Source organism: Pleurodeles waltl, chromosome 12, assembly GCF_031143425.1.
Source record: "Pleurodeles waltl isolate 20211129_DDA chromosome 12, aPleWal1.hap1.20221129, whole genome shotgun sequence".
NCBI classification, from domain to species: Eukaryota; Metazoa; Chordata; class Amphibia; order Caudata; family Salamandridae; genus Pleurodeles; species Pleurodeles waltl.
The window spans coordinates 1,150,778-1,158,599 of record NC_090451.1 but is presented as its reverse complement, the minus strand read 5'-3'; the positions used below and the strand labels follow the sequence as shown (position 1 = coordinate 1,158,599).

Here is a 7,822-nt window from a genome sequence, read left to right as displayed (position 1 = left end):
AACATCAGTGGATAGTTCCCCTTTCGAGTTAGTTCCCTCATGCAAGTATCTTGAATCCAGCTCAAACCTCTCCCAGGCTGTTAGTGCAGTGGTAGTCTCAGGAATTGTAGCATTGTTAGTCCCACTTTTATCCATTAGTGTCATACTCACAACCACGACCCTAATTAATATTTATTACATGAACCTTTTTTGCAAAAGTATTTGGTTCAAGTAAACTTAAAGTGTTGGTATTCAAGCCCACGGCTCCAGAGAGACTGGAGCCTAAATCTAGCCATTTTAGCCTGCTCAGCCACGCTACCTCACATCTACAAGCTCACAACTATAGTAACTTGGCCAAACACTGTGGACACCCGCTGTGGTGACCTGGCTATGCGGGGTAACGCAGCATTCACCGACAGTTGAGCGAGTTACAGGTGAAAAGCAAAGTATAATAACTGTCTTCATATAATATATGTCTTTCCTTATTTATTCTTCTTCCCCATTGTATGTTTGCTCTCTGCTTTAGAAACGCGAGCTGTCATCACTACAAGGAAACGTATCACACAGCGTTCTACTGTTTACACTCACTGAACTTTCAGCATCACAGTGACCCCTCTCGTCGCCTCTATAGTTAGACTTCAAGACAGCTGGTTTGTTTACCGATACAATTCTTGTCACCTTAGGTTGTGGTTTTTAAAATAAGAAGGCTCGGTCCCACTGTCTGGCTACCCTTATATATATACGTCATCACTTTACATAGTCTCACCTCTCGCTATGTGGATCGTAGGTGCAGAAGGCAGAGAGTGAGACACTGATGCAGACAAAATACGTTTGTGAGTTGAAAAATACTGGCAGCGGTGGGATTCGAACCCACGCCTCCAAAGAAACTGGAGCCTTAATCCAGCGCCTTAGACCACTCGGCCACACTACCCTGTGCAAACCTGTTTCTGTAAGCTTTCTGAAGTGAGATGTTCTGTTGTATAGGGGACTTGGAGAATAAGGGTGTATAGCCTGTGAAGTGATCCTAGGAAAGTCAACGCCAACAGCAGCAGGCACGTGATACATTCAGTAGGTCAGGATTGGCCCCGGGCCATGGGAGGTGTCAGGGAGCGCCAGTCCTGAGAGTCCGTAGGAAGACAACCCTTACATTGGCGTCCCGCACGCGCTGCTTCTCTTTCTTTAAGGATAAGGAATCAAATTATCTACGTCCCTCAAATTACCAACCCTCCGCCTCAGGAAAGATTTTGTGATTCATGAGCAGAACCCGGCTGGCGCTGTTTACAGTAATGGCTAAGCACAGTACTCAACTGAGCGGTGTTTCCAAACTGAGCCGTTGTACTGCCGGAAATACCATGGGATATGTCATTTAACTTTCACATAAAATAGGGTTAACCCAGCCCTACCACATACTAAAGACGGAACAATAAACCGACAAGGATGGGATTCGAACCCACGCGTGCAGAGCACAATGGATTAGCAGTCCATCGCCTTAACCACTCGGCCACCTCGTCTTCAAAACACCATGTTTCAGGAGTACAAAATATGGTAGCCAAAATGTGTTCTATTAGGTGATAGTTGTCTAAACATAATAAAGAGCATATATTTACAGATTGTTATGGTAACTTCCTGTCTTCAGATTTGCTCTATACGACCTTGTTGTCCATCCCTACTTCAGCTTGAATTTATATGTTAAATGTAATGTAATCATGAAAATTATACTTTCCAAACGTGTTCTAGCCATATGTGATGTACTATCACACTACCCTCAAATGAGCTAAGATTGCTTTAATTCAGTTGTACGTGGATTTAAAGTGCAATATCATACAAATATTGTACTGGTATGGCGCTTTCGAGTCTCTAGGTGTCAGTTATTGGTGGTGTGCTTACATGTCAACATTAGGCAGCAAATAGTACACAATTAAGGAAAACTGCCTTCCCATTTAATGTTCATTGTTCTGCAAAAAGTTTTAAGTAGGAGAAAGTAAAACTTAGTTTATAAAACCACCTAAACTGGGAGTATTGCCGCTACAGCTATGACACTTCAGTTTAAAAACGAACGTGCAGCAACAAGAAATATTTTTGCGCTAAATAAATTGCTGTCCGACTACTCACGTAATGCATAAAACTGAGGCAGTCGTAATTACAATACATTGAAGTAATATTTTGGTAGTTTTTGTTGACGATGACTCCGCAGCAAGCAATCAGATTACTTTTTATTAGTGAAGGCGCGTCAGAGCCTTGATAAGTAAACTTACAAGGAGACACGCCTAGGTCCATGAACCTTTTAGACCAGGTTCGGGGACTTCCCAGTACGAGATGTCTTTTGGCATCACAAATCAATAGATCAATATCTCAACAACAATCGCAATAACTAATCAGCATGCTAATCAATAACCTTTAATGAGAGTCAATAAAGTGAACACACCATGATCTTTCAGTCATGAATAACCACACCAATTTAGTTAAGTGTTAGGATATTTATTTCCCTACTGGTTACAATCTAAAGTCATTTCTGTTAATCTCATCAGCAATTCATCTCATTAGTAACTCTTCAGATTTGCAATTAAAAAACGCTATTAATCAATGCATAGAGAATATTCACTCAGTATTAACACATAATTATTAAGAAGCAACTTAGCAAAGTCTCAGTAGTGCATGGTTCAACAAAGCAAGAACTCAGTCATTTGTCTATTTGCGTCAGATTTTAGTGAACACCTTAAATAACCTCGTATTAGCATCAGCATGTTGGGCTTCATGCAAAACAATTTAGCAAACACAAATTTGGAAAACATCTAACTATTGCCTCTATCAAAGAGCGTTGGTACCTAGAAAGAAAAGGCAAACAGACAATTACAATTTTCATCAGATAGTTACCCATCCAACAGATCAGCAAACATCGTCAGTCTTCGTCCTCGGGACATCAGTCGTTTGCATCATCAGCAAAGAAAGGACAGGGCAAAGTATCAGTATGGCATAGCTAAGGAACAAGAACTTCCCTCATATAGAGGAGAAGTAAGTATCAGGTAAGGAATAAGTAAAGGGTGGTTTAGAGTAACAGGGCGAACAAACGGCAAAGTCTCAAACGAAATGGCCTAAATGGCTCAGTAGAATGGCAAAGAATGGCTTGGAGTGGAATGTCCAATAAATGCCTGATTTCTCCTCGGGTCATGTGGTTAAATCAAAACTGTCTAATTTACTCCTAATTCCACAATGGATAATCATTGGTGCATCGCCATCTCTGTCCAATAATCTTCACCAGAGTTTTACACAAACCACAGTTCTCATGTCGTTGATTGGCCCATGTTATTGACGTTTTCATCGGTTGTAATGTCAGGTAAGAAAAGTTACATTTTACGCTACAGTCAGTAGTTGCATTGTTTTCTCCTACTCCAGGCAGCCTTGCACCTGTTACAAATTACACTGTTGCATTCAGCAAGAATGTCTCCTTGAGAAAGTAGGGTCCCATGAGAAAGAATTTACTACAGCTACTCACATCTCTAGCTTCTGGGAAAGTACAGTTTCATGTCCTTCAGGAAAATAGCACATTGCACGTTAGAAAAAGACAGTTTAATATGAGACCAGGCAGCTAGGCACAGACCTTCGCTAAACTAAGGCCTACTGCTTAATGAACAAACTCCTAATACATAACTCCAATTTTGATATGTTAATACAAATTAAAAACATTAGTACATAATTAATTCAGCATTAATAACTTTCATTAGTCTTCGTATACATTGGTAGCCACTCCCCGTGGGCACATTTCAAACGTGTGCATTATTTCTACGTTAACACATTTTTTATGCAGCTTCATTACACAATATATTGTAAGCTTTTCATGTTAATATTAATTTTAAAAGACACACTCCAGCAATCCCTCCTCTGATGACTCTTGTCATCACACAAATCTTCCCTACTAATTTTACATACTAAAATTCCCTCATATCAATCTCTTCCCTTCTTGGTTTCCCCTTTGATCTTGCCCTGAATAATTTTTCCCTTTGTTTTTCTTCCCTCCTTCTATTATTTTTCGCCATCTTCAATTTTATTCTTTTACTAATTTTACATGCCACCCATGATCCAAATAAGCAATCTATAACAATCAATATCCCCTGTATTATTTTAGACAATATCCCATGCCAAATGTTACTAATCCAATTTCCCACTGAAGCAAATCCTTTCCCAACCTTTTTCCAAACACCTGGTTCTTTCAAATCCTTCAAGTCTGTACTATCCCTAGTCAAGTTAGTAAGCATACTTCTAATCTCATTACTATTATCTGGTATGTAAGCGCAACAATTACACCCATTGAGCAATCTACAAACTCTGCCATTTTTCACTAAAAGAATGTCTAAAGCAAGCCTGTTTTGAAGAGTCATAGCCCCCTCCGCAGCAAGTACAGTATCCATCAGGAGTATAGCCCCTGAAAAGTTTGTCAGCATGTTATCCTCAAAAGTAGACAACTTTTTAATCTTTATGGAGTTCATAATAACTCCCACTGAAGAAATTATCGTCCCAAATATGTCTCCTACTACACCAGCAGCAGTCTCTTTCTTATGTCTAGTACGATGTAATTCACACAATTTTGGTAACCTTTTCAAATCGTCAAGTTGATATATCTTTGGGAAAACTATCCCCAAATAACATGTCCCATACTATCCCTTTGGAAGACGGTAATAAGCATTAAGTCCACATATATAATAAATCCCGGGGATTGCTGGATCCTGTCCATTTAACATGAACGTCCATTTACTCTGAAACAAAAACACACGCTTACATTCACTCATTCCCACAAACACATTGTCATAGTATGATTTGGTCTTGGATATGCAAAGCTTTCCTACATGTAGTGCGTCTAAAGCTAACTTCCCTTGTTCTCTAATTGCACTATAACCGTCACTACTAGCAAAGGCCCGTTGCTGTAATCCTTTCTCTAGTTTACCCTTCAATGCCCTTCTTCTCTCTTCCGTGTGATCTAAAAAGCTTTTCTCTACAGGTGTAAGCAAACATGTCAAATTATTGTGGTGTGCATAAGATGTACTAATTGTTAATGTTGCCTGAAAGAATCCTTTAACTAACTTTATGCTATAGTACTTAGCTACCCCACTCACATCCTCTATGATAGGCACATTAGAAAACACAAGATCATGATTTGAGTAAAAATATTGAATCTCTTCCTGGTTATAGAATCTTGTTAGTAACAGACTACAACGTATCCCATATGTTAATGACAGTCTATGATAGGTAACCCCCTCTTGTACCGAAACAGGAATCTGTGTACACACAAAACAATCTTTTGCATCCATTGTGTCAACATACTCACTCAGCAAGCGATAGAAAACATCAGTGGATAGTTCCCCTTTCGAGTTAGTTCCCTCATGCAAGTATCTTGTATCCAGCTCAAACCTCTCCCAGGCTGTTAGTGCAGTGGTAGTCTCAGGAATTATACCATTGTTAGTCCCACTTTTATCCATTAGTGTCATACTCACAACCACGACCCTAATGAATATTTATTACATGAACCTTTTTTGCAAAAGTATTTGGTTCAAGTAAACTTAAAGTGTTGGGATTCAAGCCCAAGGCTCCAGAGAGACTGGAGCCTAAATCTAGCCAGTTTAGCCTGCTCAGCCACGCCACCTCACATCTACAAGCTCACAACTATAGTAACTTGGCCAAACACTGTGGACACCCGCTGTGGTGACCTGGCTATGCAGGGTAATGCAGCATTCACCGACAGTTGAGCGAGTTACAGGTGAAAAGCAAAGTATAATAACTGTCTGCATGTAATATATGTCTTTCCTTATTTATTCTTCTTCCCCATTGTATGTTTGCTCTCTGCTTTAGAAACGCGAGCTGTCATCACTGCAAGGAAACGTATCACACAGCGTTTTACTGTTTACACTCACTGAACTTTCAGCATCACAGTGACCCCTCTCGTCGCCTCTATAGTTAGACTTCAAGACAGCTGGTTTGTTTACCGATACAATTCTTGTCACCTTAGGTTGTGGTTTTTTAAAATAAGAAGGCTCGGTCCCACTGTCTGGCTACCCTTATATATATAAGTCACCACTTTACATAGTCTCACCTCTCGCTATGTGGATCGTAGGTGCAGAAGGCAGAGAGTGAGACACTGAGACAGACAAAATACGTTTGTGAGTTGAAAAATACTGGCAGCAGTGGGATTCGAACCCACGCCTCTAAAGAGACTGGAGCCTTAATCCAGCGCCTTAGACCGCTCAGCCACACTACCCTGTGCAAACCTGTTTCTGTAAGCTTTCTGAAGTGAGATGTTCTGTTGTATAGGGGAGTTGGAGAATAAGGGTGTATAGCCTGTGAAGTGATCCTAGGAAAGTCAACGCCAACAGCAGCAGGCACGTGATACATTCAGTAGGTCAGGATTGGCCCCGGGCCATGGGAGGTGTCAGGGAGCGCCAGTCCTGAGAGTCCGTAGGAAGACAACCCTTACATTGGCGTCCCGCACGCGCTGCTTCTCTTTCTTTAAGGATAAGGAATCAAACTATCTACGTCCCTCAACTTACCAACCCTCCGCCTCAGGAAAGATTTTGTGATTCATGAGCAGAACCCGGCTGGCGCTGTTTACAGTAATGCCTAAGCACAGTACTCAACGGAGCGGTGTTTCCAAACTGAGCCGTTGTACTGCCGGAAATACCATGGGATATGTCATTTAACTTTCACATAAAATAGGGTTAACCCAACCCTACCACATACTAAAAACTAAAGACGGAACAATAAAACAAAGAGGATGGGATTCGAACCCATGCGTGCAGAGCACAATGGATTAGCAGTCCATCGCCTTAACCACTCGGCCACCTCGTCTTGAAAAACACCATGTTTCAGGAGTACAAAATATGGTAGCCAAAATGTGTTCTATTAGGTGATAGTTGTCTAAACATAATAAAGAGCATATATTTACAGATTGTTATGGTAACTTGTTGTCTTCAGCTTTGCTCTATACGACCTTGTTGTCCATCCCTACTTCAGCTTGAATTTATATGTTAAATGTAATGTAATCATGAAAACTACACTTTCCAAACGTGTTCTATCCATATGTGATGTACTATCACACTACCCTCAAATGAGCTAAGATTGCTTTAATTCAGTTGTACGTGGATTTAAAGTGCAATATCATGCAAATATTGTACTGGTATGGCGCTTTCGAGTCTCTAGGTGTCAGTTATTGGTGGTGTGCTTACATGTCAACATTAGGCAGCAAATAGTACACAATTAAGGAAAACTGCCTTCCCATTTAATGTGCATTGTTCTGCAAAAAGTTTTAAGTAGGAGAAAGTAAAACTTAGTTTATAAAACCACCTAAACTGGGAGTATTGCCGCTACAGCTATGACACTTCAGTTTAAAAACGTACGTGCATCAACAAGAAATATTTTTGCGCTAAATAAATTGCTGTCCGACTACTCACGTAATGCATAAAACTGAGGCAGTCGTAATTACAATACATTGAAGTTATATTTTGGTAGTTTTTGTTGACGATGACTCCGCAGCAAGCGATCAGATTACTTTTTATTAGTGAAGGCGCGTCAGAGCCTTGCTAAGTAAACTTACAAGGAGACACGCCTAGGTCGATGAACCTTTTAGACCAGGTTCGGGGACTTCCCAGTACGAGATGTCTTTTGGCATCACAAATCAATAGATCAATATCTCAACAACAATCGCAATAACTAATCAGCATGCTAATCAATAACCTTTAATGAGAGTCAATAAAGTGAACACACCATGATCTTTCAGTCATGAATAACCACACCAATTTAGTTAAGTGTTAGGATATTTATTTCCCTACTGGTTACAATCTAAAGTCATTTCTGTTAA

The 7,822-nt window shown here is 40.3% G+C and overlaps 4 non-coding genes across 4 annotated transcripts; all 4 read right to left on the bottom strand.

Moving 5' to 3' along the window:
- Positions 1 to 828: 828 nt before the first annotated feature.
- Positions 829 to 910, bottom strand: TRNAL-AAG (transfer RNA leucine (anticodon AAG)). The gene has a single exon. It is a non-coding gene; the product is annotated as a tRNA-Leu (tRNA).
- Positions 911 to 1,408: 498 nt separating this feature from the next.
- On the bottom strand, positions 1,409 to 1,490 carry TRNAS-GCU (transfer RNA serine (anticodon GCU)). The gene has a single exon. It is a non-coding gene; the product is annotated as a tRNA-Ser (tRNA).
- A 4,654-nt stretch (positions 1,491 to 6,144) lies between these two features.
- Positions 6,145 to 6,226, bottom strand: TRNAL-AAG (transfer RNA leucine (anticodon AAG)). Its single transcript has one exon. It is a non-coding gene; the product is annotated as a tRNA-Leu (tRNA).
- A 505-nt stretch (positions 6,227 to 6,731) lies between these two features.
- TRNAS-GCU (transfer RNA serine (anticodon GCU)) lies at positions 6,732 to 6,813 on the bottom strand. Its single transcript has one exon. It is a non-coding gene; the product is annotated as a tRNA-Ser (tRNA).
- Positions 6,814 to 7,822: the final 1,009 nt, after the last annotated feature.